Source organism: Lynx rufus, unplaced genomic scaffold (assembly GCF_022079265.1).
Source record: "Lynx rufus isolate CCGP_SWC_20201006 ecotype Redwood Valley unplaced genomic scaffold, mLynRuf1.p SCAF_9, whole genome shotgun sequence".
Lineage (NCBI taxonomy): Eukaryota > Metazoa > Chordata > Mammalia > Carnivora > Felidae > Lynx > Lynx rufus.
This window is the reverse complement of record NW_025814897.1, coordinates 77,375,257-77,398,577: the sequence shown is the minus strand read 5'-3', so window position 1 is coordinate 77,398,577 and position 23,321 is coordinate 77,375,257.

Here is a 23,321-nt window from a genome sequence, read left to right as displayed (position 1 = left end):
GTCACCATCTTTCTGCCTGTTATTCCTTTACTTTCAGGATCATAGTCCTGGCAATTAAAATGTGCAACCATTGCCTTCCAGGAGTTTAATTCAGTAGCAGTCTACACATACATGAAACAACAGCTCTCAAAAACAGAAACAAAACACTTTCTGATGTGTTCTGGAAAGCTCTCAAGACACCAGAGCAGTTACATCCTAGTGCCTTGGCTACTTTCATTTCCAGACTCTTGTTTACAGGGAATTTCCATCTGTGATGATTAGGCTTCTGATATCTAAGGACCCATAAAGCACCTTCTCCCTTCTCAATCCTTACTTTTTGGACAGGTCTCATTTTCTTTTCTTTTGTTGTAAAACATCAAAGCAGTAGTAAAACAGTGAACTTATTCAGCTAGTAATTTAGATCTTTATATTGGCTCATAAAGAAACATAAAGTCAAAGAACAACTCTGCAATCCTAAACCACATGGATGATACAAGAAAAATGGAAGAAAATTACACTAGTTTTCCCTTTCAGCCCTCACCTCCCTCAGTTTCCCGCTTTTGGGAGAGGAGACATGCAATGAATAGAGGGCAAGGAAGGTACAGGAACACAGATACTAAGTCTTGCAAAAAACTGCAAAAGGCACTTAGTTCCCAAACATGAATATTCAGTGAGAATTAACTGGAAAGAGGTCTATTAAAAACAAATACAGGTTCCTGGGCAACACTCCCGATTTACTAAATTGTAGATGGTTACAATGGAACTTCAGAATCTGAATTTTGTTTTTAAACTCTGACAGAGTGGATTGGTATTTGGAAATCTTAATCTAGTTGCTCCTGCTTATTTAATGCTCTGGTCTCCATTTGAATAGTCAGAGAGACAGGAAACTCCTTACCAAAAGAGTAATATGCTAGTATGTCCATGAATCTGGGTTCTGAGCCAGACTGCCTGACTCTGCCACTATAGCTGCACAATCATGACCTTCAACACTTTACTCATCTCTGTGTTCCTCCATGCCTTAGCTACAAAATGGGTCTGATGCATGTTTTAGTACCTGCAAGAGTTTCCTGTGGCTGCCATTACAAATTACTGCAAATATAGTGGCTTGGAATAACAGACATGTAAACTCTCACAGCTCTGGAGGCCAGAAGTCTGAAATCAAGGAGGCAGTAGGCCTACCCTCCTCTGGAGACTCTAAAACAATGTCCTTTCTTGCCTCTTCCAGCTTCTGGTGCCTGTCAGGCTTCCTCGGCTTCCTTGTCTTGTGGTCACATTACTTCAATCTCTGCCTCTATCATTACATAAACTTCTCTGATCTGTGTCTCCCACAAGGACACATGTCATTTGATTTAAGGACCACTCTGAAAATCAGGGTGATCTTTTCATCTCAAGATGTTTAAAAGAGAATTTTTAAAAAAGAAACCATTCATAGGTTCAGGGGATTAAGACATGGGCTTGTTTTTTGGGGTTCCATCATTCAACTCACCAAAGCACCCAAAGAGCTAAAGCATTTAGTAAAGTGCTTAGTATGTACTTGGTACATGGCAAGCGCTCTATAAATATTATTCCCAGTCCCTCATGCAGTCTCTCTCATATTTGGGGACCTTTGACTCTAGAAATCTCTGCTTTATCTTGAATTAAAATAGCTCTGTCATATTCCCTTTTTAGCCCCAGTCCTGCCTTCTGGGGTCAATTAGGCCATCCAAATTGCATCTTCCACATGACAGCCCTTAAATAATTTGAAAGCATAGTTCACATTTTCAAAGACTTGATGGCAAACACATTCACGTGAATGGCGTCTTTCTCGACTCCCTCTGAGAGGAAGCATCTCTAACCTTTGTTGTTTATCTCCCTCCCACATTAGGAAATGTTAGCTTCAGTTAATATAAATGAGTTTAGGATGGCATTCCAAAGACCTTTGTAATAAATAAAAGCTCTGCTCCTCTCTGAAGTTTTCAATTCTAAAAATAAGAAGCCTGCAACCTGGACAAAGTATATACAGTTAATAATTAGGGCTACATCATATGAATTTCTAGAGCTAAAACAGTGATTTTCTTGGAAGAGAGATTAACATGACATGCTACTACCTCTATCAGAAATGATCAGAAGAGAGGGTAAAGACCTAATCCAATGTTATCTCAAACTAAAAGATTAATACATCTTTTTTTTTTCAACGTTTTTTTTTTTATTTTTTTTTATTTTTGGGACAGAGAGAGACAGAGCATGAATTGGGGAGGGGCAGAGAGAGAGGGAGGCACAGAATCGGAAACAGGCTCCAGGCTCCGAGCCATCAGCCCAGAGCCTGACGCGGGGCTCGAACTCACGGAGCGCGAGATTGTGACCTGGCTGAAGTCGGACGCTTAACCGACTGCGCCACCCAGGCGCCCCTAAAAGATTAATACATCTTAAGAAATAATATAAACAACCAATTCTGACAAAAAGTAAGGTTTGGTTACTAGACATGTAAAGACCCAAATAAAAATACATAATAATAATAATAATAATAATAATAATAATAAACAGGTTTTTTTCTAATTCCTAAAAATTCCCATCAGACAACATAAGTATTGGACTGAATAAGGGACTGTCTAGCATGAGAAAAAGTAAGAGCTAAATTTCTAGACTAGCTCCCATCCCTTAAAATTCCTACCTCAGGACTGCACGTCTTATAGTGTATCCACATGTGGGAACTAAGTGCCTTTTAAAAAACTACAAGTTTTTTGCAACCCTGAGTATCTGTATCCCTATACCTCTTCTTGCCCTCTACTCATTGTCTATCTTTTGTCCCTTTTAAAAGCAGGACAGACTTCGGCTCGGGTCATGACCTCATGGTTTGTGAGTTCAAGCCCCACGTTGGGCTCTGTGTTGACAGCTCAGAGCCTGGAGCCTGCTTTGAATTCTGTGTCTCCCTCTCTCTCTCTGCCCCTCCCCTGTTCACACTCTGTCTCTCTCTGTCTCTCAAAAATGAATAGATGTTTTAAAAAAATGAAAGCAGGACACTGAGGGAGGTCAGGGCTGAACAGGAAAATTACCTTGAGATGATCACTTTGACCACTGGTTTCACCAGCAGTAACAATACAAGGCCATCGTCTCCACCAAGAGACACTGTCCTGTCTCAGACCACTACACTCACTGTAGCATCTTTCTCCTGTTTAATTATTCCAGCAATTATTCCCTGCAGTGAGACTGTGATACCCAGCATATAAATCTCATCAAAGCACTAAGGCTGGGGCGCCTGGGTGGCTCAGTCAGTTAGGCGGCCGACTTCGGCTCAGGTCATGATCTCGCAGTCCGTGAGTTCAAGCCCCGCGTCGGGCTCTGTGCCGACAGCTCAGAGCCTGGATCCTGTTTCAGATTCTGTGTCTCCCTCTCTCTCTCTGACCCTCCCCCGTTCATGCTCTGTCTCTCTCTGTCTCAAAAATAAATAAACATTAAAAAAAATTAAAAAAAAAAAAGCACCAAGGCTACATTTGTGGAAAAAAAAGACAGGGAGAGGGTTGGGGTGAGCATGGAGGGGTTAGAGCGAAAAGAGAAATGAAGAAAAACAGGGAAAAGAGGGAAAAGACTGGGCTGGGAGGAGAGATTGAGGAGAGAGAGGGAGAAGCAAAGCATGTCAGAGACAGACTGCAGAGAGAGAGGGCTAGATGCTGGGCAGGGAAGGGAAGAGGGGAAGGGGAATATGTCATGGAAGAAGGTCCTGGAAGAGAGATTAGCAGGAAGACAAAGGGGAAGGGAAAAGAGAGAGAGACTCAAATAGCCTCCTAACTCCTGTCACTTTTAGTAGGGTTTAGATTAGATAAGTGATGTTTTAACTTCTTTATTCTCCTACAGAGCTTGAAACTAACTGAGAGATAGTCACTGGAGTCAGCCGGACAGATATCAAAATGTCAACTTGATAATGGTTAAAGCTAAAAGACAAATCTGGATCTACATCTGCCTCCAACCCAGCACTGAACTTTCCCCATCCCCAGCAGGAGGTGCTGGGTACTGTAGCAGCAGCCCCACCCCCTCCCCAAGGGACAGCCTGCCCTCCATGCCATACTTACGACACGGTGCAGGGCTGGGCAGCACACATGCTTTTGGAAAATAGGAAGCTCAGCTGGAAAGCCCAAAGGACTTCTTTCTCACAGACCTGCCAATCAGGTAAGCCACACTGACTCCAGGTGGAAAGTCAGGAGGGTTACTTTGATGAGAGGTTCTCTCTCCTGTTAGCAGCTGTGTATTGAAATCACCCCACTGCTGTATTGGCTCCAGATTTCAGGGATCCTAAAGTACTGGGACTATATTCAACCCTCATTTTTATCCCCAATACCTGGCATTAGTTCTAACCTATGAGCAGCACTCAGGAACTGAATTCTTGTTGAATGAGTGACTGATTCCATTCTAAGATCTAAAGAGGCAAAGAATGAAGTGCAAAGAGTTAGTGGCCTAAGGTGAAAAGCTTGGACTTTGGAACTGGGCCAAAGTGGGGTAAAATTTCAGTTCTAGCATTTAGGAGCTGTGCGGTCCTGGCAATTCTTGAACTGTTCTTAAAAATTAGGGGGCGCCTGGGTGCTCAGTGATTGAGCGTCTGACTCTTGATATCAGCTCAGGTCGTGATCTTGCGGTCATGGGATGGAGCTCTATGGTAGTCTCTGCACTGAGCATGGAGCCTGCTTGGGTTTCTCTCTCTCCCTCTCTCTCTGCCCCTCCCCTGCTCATGTGCTCATGCTGTTTCTTTTTTTCTTTCAAAATAAATGGATAAACATTACAAAAAAAATAGTACCCACTGTTATGAAAATAAAACGTGATTAAAAACAACAACAACGAAATGTTGGCAGAGAGTTGTCACTTGTTTGTTTCTCTCTCACTCTTTGGTTTGTTTCGTCAGGCATCTTGTAGCTAAACCTCTTTTATCTTCAGGCTAAGTCCCCTAAGAGGTGGAATCAAGGGCTTCTTCCCACTGCGGAAGTTGCCAGAAGGGCAGATATTCCTGCATTCCACTCCCGGATGGGAGGGCAAGAGTCTATGGCCTAAGCCTGAGTAACCAGATGCTTCTGCCTGAGACTGCCAATGAAAAAAGATGTAGGGAGAGCTAGAGATTATTCCTGATGACAGCAGCATGGTCTACCATCCCGTGTTGCCACAGCGAGATCAGTGGTGATCTAGTAGTGAGATCTCATAATGAATTCTAGTCACTCTTTTAGTGGCATGGCTTTGTGTTTCTTAGTGTTGGAGATGTCATCAAAAAGAAGTGAATGGGAGGCCGTGGGTGAGTCAGTCGGTTAAATATCTGACTTCAGCTCAGGTCATGGTCCCATGGTTTGTGAGTTTGAGCCCCATGTGGGGCTCTCCGCCCTCAGCACAGTGTCTTCTTCAGATGCTCTATCTCCCTCTTTCTCTGTCCCTTCGTGCCCACCTCTCTCTCTGTCAAAAATAAATAAACATTGGGGCACCTGGGTGGCTCAGTCGGTTGAGCGTCCAACTTCGGCTCAGGTCATGATCTCACCGTCTGTGGGTTCGAGCCCCGCATCGGGCTCTGTGCTGACAGCTCAGAGCCTGGAGCCTGTTTCAGATTCTGTGTCTCCCTCTTTTTCTGACCCTTCCCTGTTCATGCTCTCTCTCTGTCTCAAAAATAAATGAATGTTAAAAAAATTTTTTTAATAAATAAATAAATAAATAAATAAATAAACATAAAAAAAATACAAAACATTTTAAAAAATGGAGTACCTGCCCATTGACCTGTGAGCTGGACCCAGGTACTTGGAGGCTCCTTATCCCCTCCCTTGTCCTTGGAATGTGGATTCTGCTGCCCCAAGAGCACAGCCTTGAGATAGTGATATGGTGCTGAGAACACCTGCACAGTAGACCTGACTGAACCTAGTGAAGACCTCTGTAAACTTTTAGATCTGGTAGACAGGTGTAGGGATCCATTTGTCTTGCTGCCTCCCAAGAGAAGCCTCATATGTTAGTCCTGTTTGCTTATTAAAACTGCCACTTGCCAGCCTGGAGTGGCCAGCCTCTTTCGTCAGTCTCTCCCTGTCCTCTGGGTTCAGGAAGCTCCAGGAAGCGTTCGAAACCAACGCTTAGCTACTGCTCCATTCCCTGACCTCATTGTCTCCCCTCCTTGCTCCCTGAATTTTTGTGGGTGTGTGTCACTCAAAGTATTTTAATAAACTCCTTTCTTTTCAGCTGAAGTTGGCTAGAATTATGAATTAAGTATGTCATTTGAAAAAAAATAGGAAATAAAGATCGTTATTCACAAAGAGAGCAACAGAAGGCTATCTGGCCTATTTGTGATTCAGAAAAAATTCTATTTGTCTATTGTGATTCAGAAAAAAAATTCACACATAGCAAATATTCCATCTGGAACTGTCCTTCCTTTGGGAACTTGCATACATGGGGAGTTTCAGAAAACTTTGTCCAAAACCCACTAGAAAAAAGAGACTCAGTTTAAATGACTCTCTACCAATCTCCCTTTGACCAGTTCCAAGAAGCCTCATTCTGTAGGACAGCCCCAACAGTCCCCAGCAAAGATTCTCCACGTTAAATGTATTGTCCCTTATACTTTGAAGCACAGTTTGGAAAGTGAACTGCTTGAGCACTGCAGTAAAGTCTAAGTTATAATGTAAGCACATCTCAGTAAAGATGACAGCCAGGTCTACCTTCCTGCAACGAGTCAGGGTTAGGATAAACTGTCAAACAATGTAGCAGAGCATACAGCACCTCGATAAGCCACAAATGCATATATAGGATAATGGCACAGATGGAAGAAAATGATTAAAAAGAAACTATCTTTAATTTCCCTTAAATTAAGTCACCTGTACTAGGACAATAGTGTATATATAAAGAAATTTCAGCATTTATGACCACAGAGTAAGTACATTAAAATGCATTCATGGAGGAAGGAATAAAGAGAATATTTCTTTCCTAAAGAAATAAATGACATCATGAAATCATCTTTCTTGGGGTGCCTGGGGGCTCAGTTGGTTAAGTGTCCCACTTCAATTCAGGTCGTGACTCGTGGTTCGTGAATTCGAGCCCCATGTGGGGCTCAGTGCTGCCAGCTTAGGAGCCTGCTTGGGATTCTGTGTCTCCCTCTGTCTCTCTCTGCACCCCCCACCCACCCCTGCTTGTGTGCTCTCTCTCTCTCTCAAGTAAACATCAAAACATTTTTTTAAAAAAGAAATGATCTTTCTTGCAATCCTTAATTTGTCCCTGGTAGTCAATGAAAACAAAGCCAAGTTTCCTGCATTTTATTAATCCTCTTAGGAAATTCAAGGTCATTGCTTAGGGTATGGGAAATATTTGTCTTTTTACTGACAATATGGCACAAAATAAGATCTCCACTAGACACTGCTTGAACACTTTAGAAAAAGCTTCACTTTGACATCAGGGCTGGGGTGCTGAGTCTCATTAAGATAGTCAAGGATTGTTGTGGCAGTTCAGGATGACTGTGAGATTTGAAGCATCCTGAGGATGGACCCTGCTGTGCTAACAGCAAGTGGGACCTACTCAGCTCTTCTAAGAAAGCCTATTGTAAAATCAAATGTACAGAGAAGAGCAATCTGGCCTCTCAGAGCAGAAGTTCAAAAAGGGGCTGGAAGTCAAAGAAAGTCAAAAAAAGAAGCTCATTATAAAAATCTATACCCCGTGGGTGATGCTTTTGTATATATTCATCAGCTGCATACAATATTTAATTAAATGTGTTCTCTCACCTCTAGCTATTTTTTTTGTACTGAATTAAAATTGAATTAGGACAGTAAAACCAGTGGAATTAATTTAGGGCCTCTATTTTGGGAACTATGTGCTGTATAAAGTCAAGTGTTAGTAAGAAATGCTGGCCCAAAAAGTCCTTGCCATATGGGGGAACCTGTAGGCAGTTCATGCTTCAGAAATCTGTGGGACAGGCTGGATTTGTAGAGTTTATGGACTAGAAAATGTTAAGTGATCCATCCCTAGGGGAGGAGTGGCCTTAAGGACACATGTGGCTTCACGTAGTGATGGAAATTGTGTCTAAAAGCCTAATTGCTATGGCAGGTAATAAACTATGGTTATCTCCAGGATAATTTTCCTGGACATCCTGAGGTTTGTAATGTGCTTTTGCTATGTACTACCTTTAGCAAACTGTAATTCCCCTGTGACACAGTTGTTTTTGGTCTCTCACCTCTCTCTATTAAAGGCAAGGATTACAGATACTTTGTTCTTATATTATTAGTGCTTATCACAATTCCTTACCCATAATAGATACTTGGATAGTTACTGAAAAAAAGAAGAGTAGGCAGAAGAAAGAGATCAAGGAAAAGGAAGGAAGGAAGGAAGGAAGGAAGGAAGGAAGGAAGGAAGGAAAGAAGGGAAGAAGGAAGGGAAGGGAAGGGAAGGGGAATCCAAAATGTACCTAGGTCTGGAGTCAGCAACATCAGAAAGTTCCAGGAATCAGTAAGTTTTCAAGAGGCAAGATAAATTAGTTGCATGTAGAGATAGAAAGGTAACCACCAATATGATAACTTGGTTGCAGAGACATAGCCATGAACTGAGATTAAGGAAGAAACTTTCCAGGGCCTGTTAAGAATAATAAGAGAGAGAAATCCCATCCTTAACAAGAAGGAGAGTGTGGGTTAGACTGCATGGGTGACATCAGGAAGAAGGGGGAAGATCAAGTATTTTAATAAGGACATGGGAGCAGAATTTAGAATAGAACAAGTGTCAAAGGTAATTATTTTCACAATATTTTGTTTCTTCACATCCTTTAAATCGACTTACTCCCTTTTCTTTTGTTTATTAAGATGTTAGTTACACACAATAAAATTCACTAATTGAGAACTTCTGCTCCTAAAAATATTCTCTTAAGAAAATGATACAATCAACCAAGTCTGGGAGAAGACATTTGAAAATCACTTATCTGATAGAGGACTGGTATTCAGAATATATAAAGTACCTCCAATACTCAGTAATTAAAAAACCAAGTGACCCAATTAAAATGGGCCAAAATGTGTTAAACACTTCCTCAAAGATGTATGAAAAGCAAATAAATGCATGGAAAGATATCCATCATCATTTAGTCTTTATGGAAATGCAAAAAAAAAAAAAAAAACCCAAACAACACAATTCAAAAATGAACAAAAGACTTGAATAGACATTTCCCCAAATAAGATATACAAATGGCGAATAAGCACATGAAAAGATGCTCAGAGTTACTAATCATTAGGGAAATATAAATCCAAACTACAGTGACATACTACCTCATACTGGTAGTAGGCTAGGATACTGGATTAGGATGGCTACTATAAAAAAAAAAACAAAAAACACCAAACAAAAAAAATAATAAATGTTGGCAAGGATGTAGAGAAATTGGCACTCTTGTGCACTCTTAATGGGAATGTAAAGTGGTGTAGCCACTCTGGGAAAGAGTATAATTACCCAAAAATTTAAAAATAGGATTACCGTGTGATCCAGCAACTCCACTTCTGGGAAGATACTCAGAAGAATTGAAAGCAGGATCTTAAAGAAATATTTGTACACCCACGTTCACAGCAGCATTATCCCCACACTAAAATATAGGAGCAACTCCACTGTCCGTTGACAAGTAAATGGAAAAACAAAATGTGTGCGTACAATAGAATGTTATTCAGCTTTTAAGAAAGGAAAGAAACTCTGGCATATACTACAACATGAATTAAAGTTGAGGACTTTTTGCTAAGTGAAATAAGCCGGTCACAAAAAGGAAAAATATTGTATGATTCCAGCTACATGAGATATGTAGAGTTGCCAAATTCATAGAGGCAGGAAGTAGAATGGTAGTTGCCGGGAAAGAGGGAGTTATTATTTAATGTGTACAGAATTGCAGTTTTACAAGAGGAAAAGAGTCTCTTGATGATAACACATTATGAATATATATATATATATATATATGATATCATTGAACTGTACACATAAAGATGGTTAAGATGATAAATTTTTTATTTACATATTTTACCACAATAAAAAAATTGGAAAAAATACAATGAGATGGCACTGCACATCTATTGGATTGTCTAAAATTTTTATTTTTTTATTTTTTAATGATTTATTATTTATTTTTGAGAGAGAGAGAGAGAGAGAGAGAGAGAGAGGCAGAGCATGAACAGGGAGGGGCAGAGAGAGAGACACACACAGAATCTGAAGCAGCTCCAGACTCTGAGCTGTCAGCACAGAGCCCGAGGCAGGGCTCGAACTCATGAACTATGAGATCATGACCTGAGCTGAAGTCAGATGCTTAACCGACTGAGCCACCCAGGCATCCCGATTGTCTAAAATTTTTAAACTAACCATTCCACACATTAACAAGGATGTAGAACAATTAGATGTACACAGTACTGGTGAGGATGTGGCATCCCATAAAAACTATGAAAACTAGAAATTTCTTAAAAGCTTAAATATGCACCTATCATATAACACAGCCATTCCACTTTAGGTATACCTATAAAAAAGTGGAAGTTGTGTATCTGAGGCCTTTCTTCCTTCTCTAGGAAGGCCTGGATTGCTATATACTTTCCTGTTATGACCTCCTTTGCTGCATCCCAGAGGTTTTGGGTTGTGGTGGTACTATTTTCATTGCCTTCCATATACTTTTTTTGCCTTCCATATACTTTTTAATTTCCTCTTTAACTTCCTGGTTAGCCCATTCATTCTTTAGTAGGATGTTCTTTAGTCTCCAAGTATTTGTTACATTTCCAAATTTTTTCTTGTGGTTGATTTCAAGTTTCATAGTATTTGGTCTGAAAATATGCACAGTATGATCTTGATCTTTTTGTACCTGTTGATGACTGAGTTGTGTCCCACTATATGGTCTATTCTGGAGAATGTTCCATGTGCACTGGAGAAGAATGTATATTCTGCTCCTTTAGGATGAAATGTTCTGAATATATCTGTTAAGTCCATCTGGTCCAGTGTGTCATTCAAAGCCATTGTTTCCTTATTGATTTTTTGATTACATGATCTGTCCATTGCTGGGAGTGAGGTATTGAAGTCTCCTACTATTATGGTATTAGTATCGATGAGTTTCTTTATATGTGTGATTAATTGATTTATATATTTGGGTGCTTCCATATTTGGTGCATAAATGTTTACAGTTGTAAGGTCTTCTTGGTGGATAGACCCCTTGATTATAATATAATGCCCTTCTGCGTATCTTGATACAGTCTTTATTTTAAAGTCTAGATTGTCTGATATAAGTATGGCTACTCATGTTTTGTTTTGTCAACCATTAGCATGATAGATGTTTCTCCATCCCCTTATTTTCAATCTGAAGGTGTCTTTAGGTGTAACGTGGGTCTCTTGTAAAGAGCATATAGATGGATCTTGTTTTCTTATCCATTCTGTTATCCTATGTCTTTTGATTGCAGCATTGACCCCATTGACATTTAGAGTGAGTACTGAATGATATGAATTTATTGCCATTATGATGCTTGTAGAGTTGGAGTTTCTGGTGGTGTTCTCTGGTCCTTTCTAGTCTTTTTTGCTTTTGGTCTTTTTTTTTTTCATCTTTTCTCCCCTCAGAGAGTTGCCCTTAAAATATCTTGCAGGGCTGGTTTAGTGGTCACGACCTCCTTTAATTTTTGTTAGTCTGGGAAACTTTTAATCTCTCCTTCTATTTCGAATGACAGCCTTGCTGGATGAAGAATTCTTGGCTGCATATTTTGCTGATTCAGCACATTGAATATATCCTGCTACTCCTTTCTGGCCTGCCAGGTTTCTAGGTATCCTGCAAACCTGATCTCTTCCCTCGTAGTTAAGGACTTTTTTCCCTTGCTGCTTTCATGATTCTCTCCTTGCCTCACTATTTTGTGAATTTGACTATGATATGTCTTGTTGATGGTCGGTTTTTGTTGAGTCTAATGGGAGTCTTCTGTGCTTCCTGGATTTTGATGTCTGTGTCTTTCCCCAGGTTAGGAAAGTTTTCCGCTATGATTTGCTCACCTAACCTTTTACTCCCATTTTCTCTCTCTTTATCCTCTGGGACCCCTATGATTCTGATGTTGTTCCTTTTTAATGAGTCACTGATTTCTCTAATTCTTAAATCGTGCTCTGTTGCCTTAATCTCCCTCTTTTTTCTGCTTCATTATTCTCTATAAATTTGTCCTCTATATCACTGATTCTCTGTTCTGCCTCATCCATCCTTGCCGCCGCGGCAACCATCCATGATTGCAGCTCAGTTATAGCATTTATTTCATTCTGACTGTCTTTTAGTTCTTTTATCTCTGCAGAAAGCGATTCTAATCTATTTTTGACTCCAGCTAGTATTCTTATTATCGTGATTCTAAATTCTGGTTCCCACATCTTGCTTGTATCTATGTTGGTTAAATCCCTGGCTGTTGTTTTTTTCGTGCTCTTTCTTTTGCGGTGAATTCCTTCTGTTTGTCATTTTGAAGGGAGAAAAGGAATTAATGAGGTAGAAAAAATAAAATTAAAATAAATTAAAATTAAAAAATACTAAAATTAAAAAATTAAAAACACGCACACACACAAAAAATCAAATAAATGATGCTAGATCCTAGTTGGGTTTTGGTCTGGGTGTTGAAACTGGTTTGACAGATTAGAGAAAAAAAGGGCAGGGAAAGGAAATCATCTGAGAATTTGAAAAAAATGAATACACAGAAGTAGAGTAAAATGAAATGATGGGAGTAAAGTAGAATTTGAAAAAATTTGCACAAAAGTAAAGAATATAGTAGAAAAAAATTAAAGGAAAACATTTTTAATAAAAATTAAAAATAAAAAGGAATTTTTTCTCTTTCTGTACAAGAAAAACAAAAGTAATGAAAAAGGGAAAAAAGGGGGGGAGGAAATCATTTGAAAATTTGAAAAAGTAAATAATACACTGTAGTATACTAAAATAAAATGATGGAAGTAAAATAGGATTTGAAAAAATTTACACAAAAGTAAATAATATAGGAAAAAATTAAAGAAAAATATTTTTAATAAAAATTGAAAATAAAAATGAATTTTTCTTTCTGTATTCAAGAAAAAGAAAAGAAATGAAAAAGAGAAAAAAGAAAGAAAGAAAATTGAATAGATGGACCTGCTAACAGATTGAAATAGGACTGAAATTATTTTGCTTTCCTCTAGAAGTCAGACTATGAAGCACTTTATAGTCCATAAACTAAGTAGACTATGAGATTTGTGTTCTTGAAGAGTGAGGTTGGCCCAGTTGGGCGTGGCTCAGTGTAACGGCTCCGTTCTCCACTATATGGTGCTGCTAACCTACTGGGGTGGCGCTCATAAGTGTGTATGCGCATGTACAGGAGCAATGAAAATGGCATCACCCACCTACCCAGTCTCGAGTATCGAATCTCTGTTCTCCCCGATCAGTAATCTCACACCCGTCCTCTGTCTTCAAGTTTCGTCCATTCCCTGCTTTTTCACTGTCCATGACCAAGCCCCAGGCAGCATCTCTCCCCCGAGTTTAGTCTCAGATGCGGCTGTTTTCCCTGGCCCCTTAACTTCTGAAGGACTGCAGCTTTGACCTGTTCCACCCCTCTGTGGGAGGGTCTCACCAAGCAATGGCCAAATGAGCAATGGCTGAGTGTTGGCTGCACCCAGGAACTCTTGCTGGACCCTGCTGCTGCCGGTGCTCTGAGACTGTGGCCAGGTGCCAGCCCGCCCCAGAAAATGTTCGCGAGACAGTGTAGCAGCAGCATTTCAGGGATTATGGAAGATCACGACACACATCTGGCACCAGTCTTCACCCTTAACAACCTTGTTCCAGCACCAGCGAATGTGGCCATTCTCTGGGGTCTTCTTAGACCAGGTGGCTTCAAAAGTCTCTACCAAATGTCCTTCCAGCAGTGGAACTGCTTTTCACTGTGTGGCCCGAGAACCTCCTGGACCCCACTCTGTTCCTGGGGATTCGCCCTTCCCACCAGTGCACCGCCAGGTATCAAGCTGCGGAGTTGCACACTTTGTACTCCCCTTGTTTACAGTCTTGATGGAATTTAAACCCTCTCCTTTCTCCTTTCTCCCTTTTTAGTTTAGTCCCTGTGGCTGTTTCCAATTTTCCGCTTTCTCTCCAGCTGCTTTTGGGGAGGGCTGCTTTTCCCGTATTCCCCTTCCCCCCACCCCCGTCTCAGTCCTCTCTCCACCCTCAAAAGCACCTCCCTGCCTGCTGTGGCTTCTCACTCCCCAGGTTCACCGCTCTTCCCTGTGCACCTGCTGAATTCTGTGGTTCAGGTTGTGCAGATTGTTGTATTAATCTTCCAATCAGTTTTCTAGGTTTGCAGGATGGTTTAGTGTTGGCCTTGCTGTATTTCATGGATGTGAGACGTGCAAAAAACTTCTTGCTGTTCTGCCATCTTGGCTCCTCCCCAGAAAATAAACCTTAAAAGATATGTTAAGTAATGTCTATGCTTTACCCTGCTGTTTAGTGATGCAATAGGGATTTGAACCATTGTCTGTCTGGTAATCAAAGCCTGTGGTTATTCAGCTGGCATGCTGCTGGACTGTCAGGTATATAGTACCTTCACGAATATAAGGAATTATTTCTATTGCTATTATAAGCCTATTGCTATTATCATTTCCTATTGAGTGAAATCGTGCGTCTACACTTACTTTAAAGTTTTTACATCTCTTCTCATTAGTTTGTCTTGATATTGCCACACAGAAATGTTAAAGTATCTTTGGTTATGGTCATAAAGATGATTTTTTACAATGTGTTCAAAGAAAATGGAATAAAATTCAATATGCTAGCATTAATTTCTTCTAAGTTGTAAAATATGTTCTAATTGGCTTTGTTCTAATAGGGGTGCAACGTCATCTGTCCACAGCGATTTAGAGTAATAAGTAAAATATGGTTAAGCTAATAACATTTAATAACTAACTATTTGGAATCTTTAAAAAAATAATAGATGACCATTAGTTCATTCTGGTGAATAGAAAAGTTGTTAGACATACCAAATTTTGTAAATTGAGAAATGTGATGAGATATGAGATAAAATTCCAAAAGCAAGGACACATGTGTCAACATGAAGCTGTAAACTACAGCCTTGACTATGATGGGCAGTACAAATTCATTAGAATCTCCACTATTCTATGAATCTCAAGAGGTAGTAGCTTGATTGTGAAGAAAGGCACATTAATTTTTGGCTGACTTAAGCATATTAACTTTTTCTTTGTTCCATCATATGTGCCTACCAGTAGTGAGAAAAAATGCAAATGTCTTTAATCTCTTTCCTCCTGCTAGAGAATAAGTTAATACAAACAAACAAAAAAGCTGCAGATCACATGATCAGATGAGGTGTACAACTACCAGGAGTGATTTGGAGAGCAGTTTGGACCAATTAAATTTGTTGTGGTAGAGAACACAGACTTCAAGATTACAGACTACATTTGAATCCTTATCCTAACACATACTAGCAGTATAAGTTAAGGAAATTTATTTAAGCTTTATGCCTTCCTTTTCTTAGTTATAAAATGATGCTAATAATTTTCCCTATTTATAGAATTTGGGAAAATCAAATAATATGATTTATCGTTATTTTATTTGAAAGTACTTATATAGTGCTTATTATGTACTAGACTGTATTCTTTGCCCTTTACAAATATGAGCTCATTTAATCTTGATACTGCTTATAAAGTATTTATAATAGTGCCTGGCAAAATTTGATGCTCAGTACATAGCATCATTCTTGTTTTCTGATTCTAATGGCCTAGGCTTATTTAAGAAAATTTATAAAGTGCATTTAGTTATAAAGAAGGATATAAAAAAATTACTTCCATAGATTCAAAAGAAACCATTTGAAATATTTAGGCATATTTCTCTTAATCTTTCCCTTTATTGGTAAAAGCAGAGCTTATACATGTTATACAGTTTTATCCTGCCTTTGATGTTTACTTTGTGTCTTTTTAAAATTTTAACTAAATGTTTGATTTCCAGATAATTATAGATTCACATGCAATTGTAATAAATAATACAAAGATTTCTCATATACCCTTTCTGCAATTTTCCAAAATGGACATACATTGCAAAACTATAGTAAAATATCACAGCCAGGATACTGACATTGATATAGTCAAGATACAGAACAGCTCCATCACTACAGACATCCCCACATATGCCCTTTTACAGCCACACCCACTGTTCTCCCACCCACTACATTCTACCCACCCTGTCTAGTGTTCCCAGGCAACCACTAATCTCATCTTCATTTCTGTAATTTTGTCATTTCAAAAGGTAATATATGTGGAATAATAGTATTTAAGCTGTGGGTGTTGGCTTTTTTACTCAGAATAATGTTCTGAAGTTTCAACCATGTTGTAGTTTTTTAAAATATTTCATATCTTTTTACCACCGTGTAGTATTTCATGGCATAGATGGACCAGAGCTTGTTCAAGCATTCTCTTGCGAAGGACATCTGGGATGTTTCCAGTTTGGGCTGTGATGAATAAATCTGCTATGAACATTTGTATACATGTTTTTCTGTGAACATAATATTACATTTCTACAGAATAAATGTCCTTCTGTATAAGCCCTGGGCTGTATGTTAGTTGTATGTTTAGTTTAGTTTAGTTTTTTGCTTGTTGATTTTGGTTTGTTTGTTTTAACTTTTTTTTTATTTTAAAGAGAGAAAAAGAGAGTGCACTAGCAGGAGAGATGGGAAGAGGGAGAGAAAAGAGAGATTGAATCTTAACCAGGCTCCACGCTCAGGACAGAGCCTGACACAGGGCTCAATCCCATGACCCTGGGATCATGACCCTAGCTAAAATTGAGTCAGCTGCTCAACAGACTGAGCCACCCATGCACCCCATGCTTAGGTTTTGTTTTGTTTTGTTTTTAAGAAGCTGCCAGACTGCTTTTTCAGAAAGGTTGTACCATTTTATATTCCCATCAGAAATCTGTGAATCTATGAACATAAAGAATTCTGGACCTGGGAATTTCTTTTTTGAGATTTTACAAAATTATGAATATAATTTTATTAATAGTTATAAGGTATAATTACATACATAATTAGATAATTAGAAGTCCAATCACTGTCTGGGACACTGAACCAATACAATTTAAAATATATAGATGGCAAGAGAAATAGAATGCAGGGATAGGGAATAAAAGAGGTTTGCCTTTCATGCACATGTTCCTCCCTCCTCAGAACACTACATATAACTAAGATTATATTGTTCTAGTTACTACTTTGTTCTTTCCTGGGATGATTGCTTTCCCTTTATAGGAGTCTATTTTTAGACCTCTTAATAAGTATTTATAGTTTTCAACATATAATTCATACATGTTTCATATTACTGTAATTGTTTGTATTCCTCAGTGTTGTTGTTTGAATTATTATTTTTACTAGTTCTTTTAATTTTCTCTTGCTAGTGTATAGTACAGTATTTTGTTTTTGTTTTTGGGTGTAGATTTTATTTCAGTCAGGGTATTAAACAATCTTATAATTTTCTCCCTGTTGGTTTTATTGAGTTTTATAAGAAGACAATTAAATCTCTTGCAAGTACTAATAATTCTGTCTGTTTTAGAAAAGTAGAGAAAAAAGATAATTTTATTGCTTGTTACTTGTTTTATGCCTTACTTTACTTTTTAAAACCTCTAACAGTGTTAGGTAAAATGGTTATTTGTGATTTCACTGGAAGTGCCTCTGGTATTTATTAAGCAGGAGATTGGTAGTTTGAGAAAAAGAAATCTTTGTTCCACCATGTAAGTTGGTTAGTAACCCTCCTGGAACTTTCCCAGGTGTATTCTGAAACTGACCGCTGTACTCAGAGGGCAGGGAGAGAACTGAGAAAGAGGCAGGCCACTCCAGGCTGTTGGTGGCAATGTTTAATAATAGCAAAGGGAACTTGCATACGAGGCTTGTCTTGGACAAGAGCAAGATGCATGGGTCCTACACCGGTCAACCAGATCTTAAAAGGTTATATACAGGCCCTGACTGGGCTCAGTCGTGTATGCCATCAGGTGTTTTCAACACCATATCACCATCTCAAAGCTGTGTCCTTCGAGCAGCCCCTGGGAACTAGAAAAGACAGCAGGACCCACATTCCAAGGACCGGGTAGGGGATGAGGCACCTCCATGTGCTTGGGGCCAGCTCGTGGGTCAATCAGCAATCATGTCTTTTTGATGATGTTCCCCAACTGAAGTATCTTCAGTCTAAAAATGGAGCTATGCATTATATTTTTTAAAATAACAAAAAAGGAGAGTTTCTAGATACAGGCTGATAGAATCTTAATACTTTAAAGAATTCCCCCAAATCCAATAAAAATTAAGTTAATGTTAGGTGGACCCCAAATCTTTCCTATGTAAATGCAATCTGGGGCGCCTGGGTGGCTCAGTAGGTTAAGTGTCTGACTTCAGCTCAGGTCATGATCTCAGAGTTCATGAGTTGGAGCCCCACATAGGGCTCTGTGCTGACAGCTCAGAGCCTAGAGCCTGCTTCAGATTCTGTATCTCTCTCCCCTCACTCTCTCTCTCTCTCTCAAAAATAAATAAACATTAAAAAAATTTTTTTAAACCCCACAATCTGGAGACATTTACAGAACTACTAAGGAAAATATGTGGGACTCCACAGTTCTATACCTAGCTAAGTGGCTGTTTATGCAGTTAGCAATGCCTTCTGAAGCACATCATATTTTCTAAGTATATACACTTTTAAAATTTTTCTTAACTTCGCAATTTTATGAAATAAGTATATTTTAGTGTAACACTACTTCATTGAAACTTCAGAGAAGATTCTTTGAACTTCAGATTCTTTTCATCTTTCTGGAATGTCCCCCCTGTTTACCTATCTTTACAGATTTCTATTTGCCTCCTAGTGGCTTATAGTGAACCAGAAGCTGAATTCATTTCTGGTAGAGGAGTCTGCTAAAATAAAACCGTTCACCTGCTAGATTCTGATCAAAAGAAATATTTAGTCAATTATTAATATGGGGAACCAGTAGCTGCAGGAGCAGAAGAGCATCAGTAATTCTCAAAGAGGGGCCCTAACACCAAGCTTTATGCTCTGCTTAGTGTGCATGTTTGTACCAGAAACAAAACTCAGGTGTTCTCCCATGAAGCTGCTTGTTGGGGTGGAAAAGCAGAGATAGACAATGCATGAATCAACAGCATGGCAGTGTTCCCATTAAACTGTATTTTCTCAAACAGGTAGCAGGCCAGATCTTTACATTGATTCCTCTATAGGTACTGAGTTACCATGTGGGGAACTTTGAGAGTCTCCACAGAATCATAAGACATTATCTCCAATAGGAGGGAGTTTGTGATCTGTTAGGGAAGAAATAAAATGCAATGATATGACATAATAAAATAATATAGTGAGGATCAATGGTTGCTAACTTTAAAATGTTGTAGGACTTTTCTGAAACAATTGATCCACATGGGAAAGTTGTTACTGATGGGGCAGATTAACTGGGTCTTAAAAGAGTTGTTTGAGGGGCGCCTGGGTGGCGCAGTCGGTTAAGCGTCCGACTTCAGCCAGGTCACGATCTCGCGGTCCGTGAGTTCGAGCCCCGCGTCAGGCTCTGGGCTGATGGCTTAGAGCCTGGAGCCTGTTTCCGATTCTGTGTCTCCCTCTCTCTCTGCCCCTCCCCCGTTCATGCTCTGTCTCTCTCTGTCCCAAAAATAAATAAACGTTGAAAAAAAAATTTTAAAAGAGTTGTTTGAATTAGGGAGACAACATAGGACAGAGCAAGAGTTTAAGTGTGAAATTCAGAGACAAAGATTGAATCCTTGCTCTTGTGCTTGCTCGCTCTATGATATTGGGCAAATATTATGGGACTGAACATTTATGTCCCTCCAAAATTCATATGTTGAATTCCTAACCCCTAACATGATAGAGATGGTAGCCTTGATTAGGTCATGATGGTGGAGCCCTCATGAATGGGATTAGTGCCCTTTTAAAAGAGACCTGAGGGGTGCCTGTGTGGCTCCGTTGGTTGAGAGTCTGACTCTTGGTTTAAGTTCATGATCTCACAGTTCATGTATTCGAACCCCACATCAGGTTCTATGCTGACAGTGTAGAGCCTGCTTGGGATTCTCTCTCTCTCTCTCTCTCTCTCTCTCTCTCTCTCTCTCTCTCCCCCTGCCCTTCTTCTACTCTCTTTCTCTTTCAAAATAAATAAATTAACATTTAACAAATAAATAAATAAAAGATACCCCAGAGAGCAACTTTTGAGGACACAGGAAGAAGACAGCACTCCGTGAAACAGAAAGCAGGTTTTCACCAGAAACCAAATCTGTGGACATGTTGATCTTGGACTTCCCAAATTCTGCAACAGTGAAAAACAAATGTTTGTTGCTTAAACCTCCCAGTCTATGGTACTTTTGTTACAGGAGTCTAAACAGATTGAAACAGTAAGTTATTCAGTCTCTTCAATTATCTCATCGATAAGCTTGTATCAAAACATTTAACTCATAGAATTGTAGTAAGAAAGAGGAAACATAAATTTAAGCAGCTGGTTCACAGTAGTTTCAATGAAAAACTCAGGCATTTATTGAATTGCCTACAATATGTCACATATCGTTCTTAGCTGTTGAAGATATAATAATGTACTACACAGAGAAAGTATTATTAGGGGATGGATGTGTTAATTAACTCAATGGGGGAGTCCTTTCACAATGTAAACATGTATCAAATCATCATGTTGTACACTTTAAATATGTTACAATATTATTTGTAAATCATACTTCAGTAAAGCTAAGAAAACCAGAGAAAAATACCTGAGGAAATTTATATTCTAGGACCTCATAAACTATGTTTATGATCATTCTATTATCCCCATTGTTTTTAATCTTTAAAATATGAGTTCAAGTGTAGAAATCTAGCATAAACAAACAATACAGAACTAAGAACAAATATGGACATGAGTGCTCTTGTGTAGAAAGTATAAAAACCTAATTGGAATTGCCACCTTAAACAGTGTTACCATGTATAGCCATGTAAGCTATACAATGTACAGAGAGCTATTTAGCATAAAAGCCCAAAGACTGTTACAGATGTCTGAGAGATAACGTTCCATTTTGTGAGAGAGGTTAAAAAAAAGACCTGAACATCAACCAATCTAAGGAGTTTGAACTAAAAGTATCAAGGAGCTCAGAGCATCCAAGCCCTCATACCAAAGCAGGAATTTTCATTCTCCCTTTAGATGTTGCTAGTGCTCACCTGCAAATTGCAGATACATTTCAGTCATGAAGAGCAGCCATGCCCAGAGACAAGCTGATTTCTGCTCTTATTCCGCACTGTACATAGTGGCAGTTGTTATTCAAATGGTTATTCAACTAGTGGGCACAACCAGAATTAGAACAGCTCTGCCTATGTTAAGATGATAGATACAGCAAAGCCAGATGATACCTACATACAAACTTAGTTATTGATGAACAAATTAAGAAGTAATCCATAATGTATTCCCATCAATTGTTTCATTTCCCATCAATTTTATTCCCATCAATAGTTGCTACTTTCTAATGCTTCATACTGAAAGTATCAAATATTTATGTTTAATTCATTATCCATTCATTTTCTTATTCATAGATTTATTAAGCAACTGACTATTGAGTAATTACTATATTCCAGACAAATTCTAGGAACTGGGACACAAAAATGGAAAAAAAAATGGATGAAAATCCCTGCTGTCTTGGGACTTAATTTATTTCCTTCCTTCCTTCCATTCTTATTTCCTTCCTTCCTTCATATTTTTTATCTTCTTTATTTAAAAATAATGCAGTTACTAAAACTAAAACAATTAAAATAGATACAATTAAATAGGAATATGAACAAAAACATCTGCTTTAAGTTAGAGTTGAGGAGTACACACCAGACCTTCATTCCTGTTGAAACAAGAAAAGCCAGCCAAACAAGCAAACAAAACAAACAAAACAAAAACCCATACATTTTGATGGGGCTAGTTAAGATAGGTAGATGCAAAGACATTTGCTGAATTAAACTCCCATAAGAAATAAGCCTTTAGTAGGTATGCAAGAAGTCATTCAGCCATACTGGTGGTAGTGAATGTCTGGGTTGGGTACAGTTTGGCAGGCAAGTGAGACTGAGCATTAAATTATGGTGCGGGCTAGTGGGATGGTCCCTTGAAGAAGCCCAAACACAAAAATTAACCATTCAGCCTGACAATTCTCCCCTCTACTACATCCCTTGCAAAATTTTGTTGGACAAGTGACAGACGAAAGGGAACTAGAAATTAGTAAGCAATCAGGTGCTTTGGTGTATATTTCTAGCGCTCAGATGCAGACTCCCTGTCAGAACTGAATTCAGAGGAAACCAAAACTATCTGAAAATGAAGCCCACTCCTCCTCCTTAGCGCTAGTAAGATGACAAGGGCATTGCTGGTAACAGGAAGTAACGATTGATCAAATCACAGGTGGATTCAGCATAATTGTAACTGTAGTCCAGCCCAGCTTAATTCAACTCCAGGAGAAAACAGAATGAACAGCCTCTTGCCCTGCCAGAGAACAAAGGCTTATAGTCTCTTTGAAATAAATAAGACAAAACAGAATAAAACAAAATGTGATACTTTACATTATTCTATGATGAACAATATTCAGAATATAATAAAAATTATGAGACATGCAAAGAGGCAGGAAATTTTTATCTTTACTCAAAGAAAAACAGTAAATAGGGGCACCTGGGAGTCAGTTAAGCATTCAACTTCGGCTCAGGTCATGATCTCACAGTCCATGAGTTCGAGCCCCACATCTGGCTCTGTGCTGACAGCTCAGAGTCTGGAGGCTGCTTCAGATTCTGTGTCTCCTTCTCTCTCTGCCCCTTCCCCACTCTCTCTCTCCCTCTCTCTCTCAAAGTTAAATACACATTAAAGAAACAGTAAATAGAAATTGGAACTTAAATATTTATCAACAGGGAAAATAAACAGGTTGTGGTATATTCTTACAATGAAATACTACTTGTACTAAAAGAAACAAATGATGATACACATAACATTAACACACCTCAAAAACATGTTGAGCCATAAAAGCTAAACACAGTAGAATACGTGCTCTATTATTCTATCCACATAAAGTTTTAGGAAAGGCAAATCCATTTTTTTTTTTAATTTTTTTTTTTCAACGTTTATTTATTTTTGGGACAGAGAGAGACAGAGCATGAACGGGGGAGGGGCAGAGAGAGAGGGAGACACAGAATCGGAAACAGGCTCCAGGCTCTGAGCCATCAGCCCAGAGCCTGACGCGGGGCTCGAACTCACGGACTGCGAGATCGTGACCTGGCTGAAGTCGGACGCTTAACCGACTGCGCCACCCAGGCGCCCCTGCAAATCCATTTTTTAATGCTAGAAAGGGAGAAGTGGCTACCTCTTTGGGTAGAGGAGGGTAGATTGACTAAAAAGTGATATGAAAGGGCTTCCAGGGACGATGGAAATACTA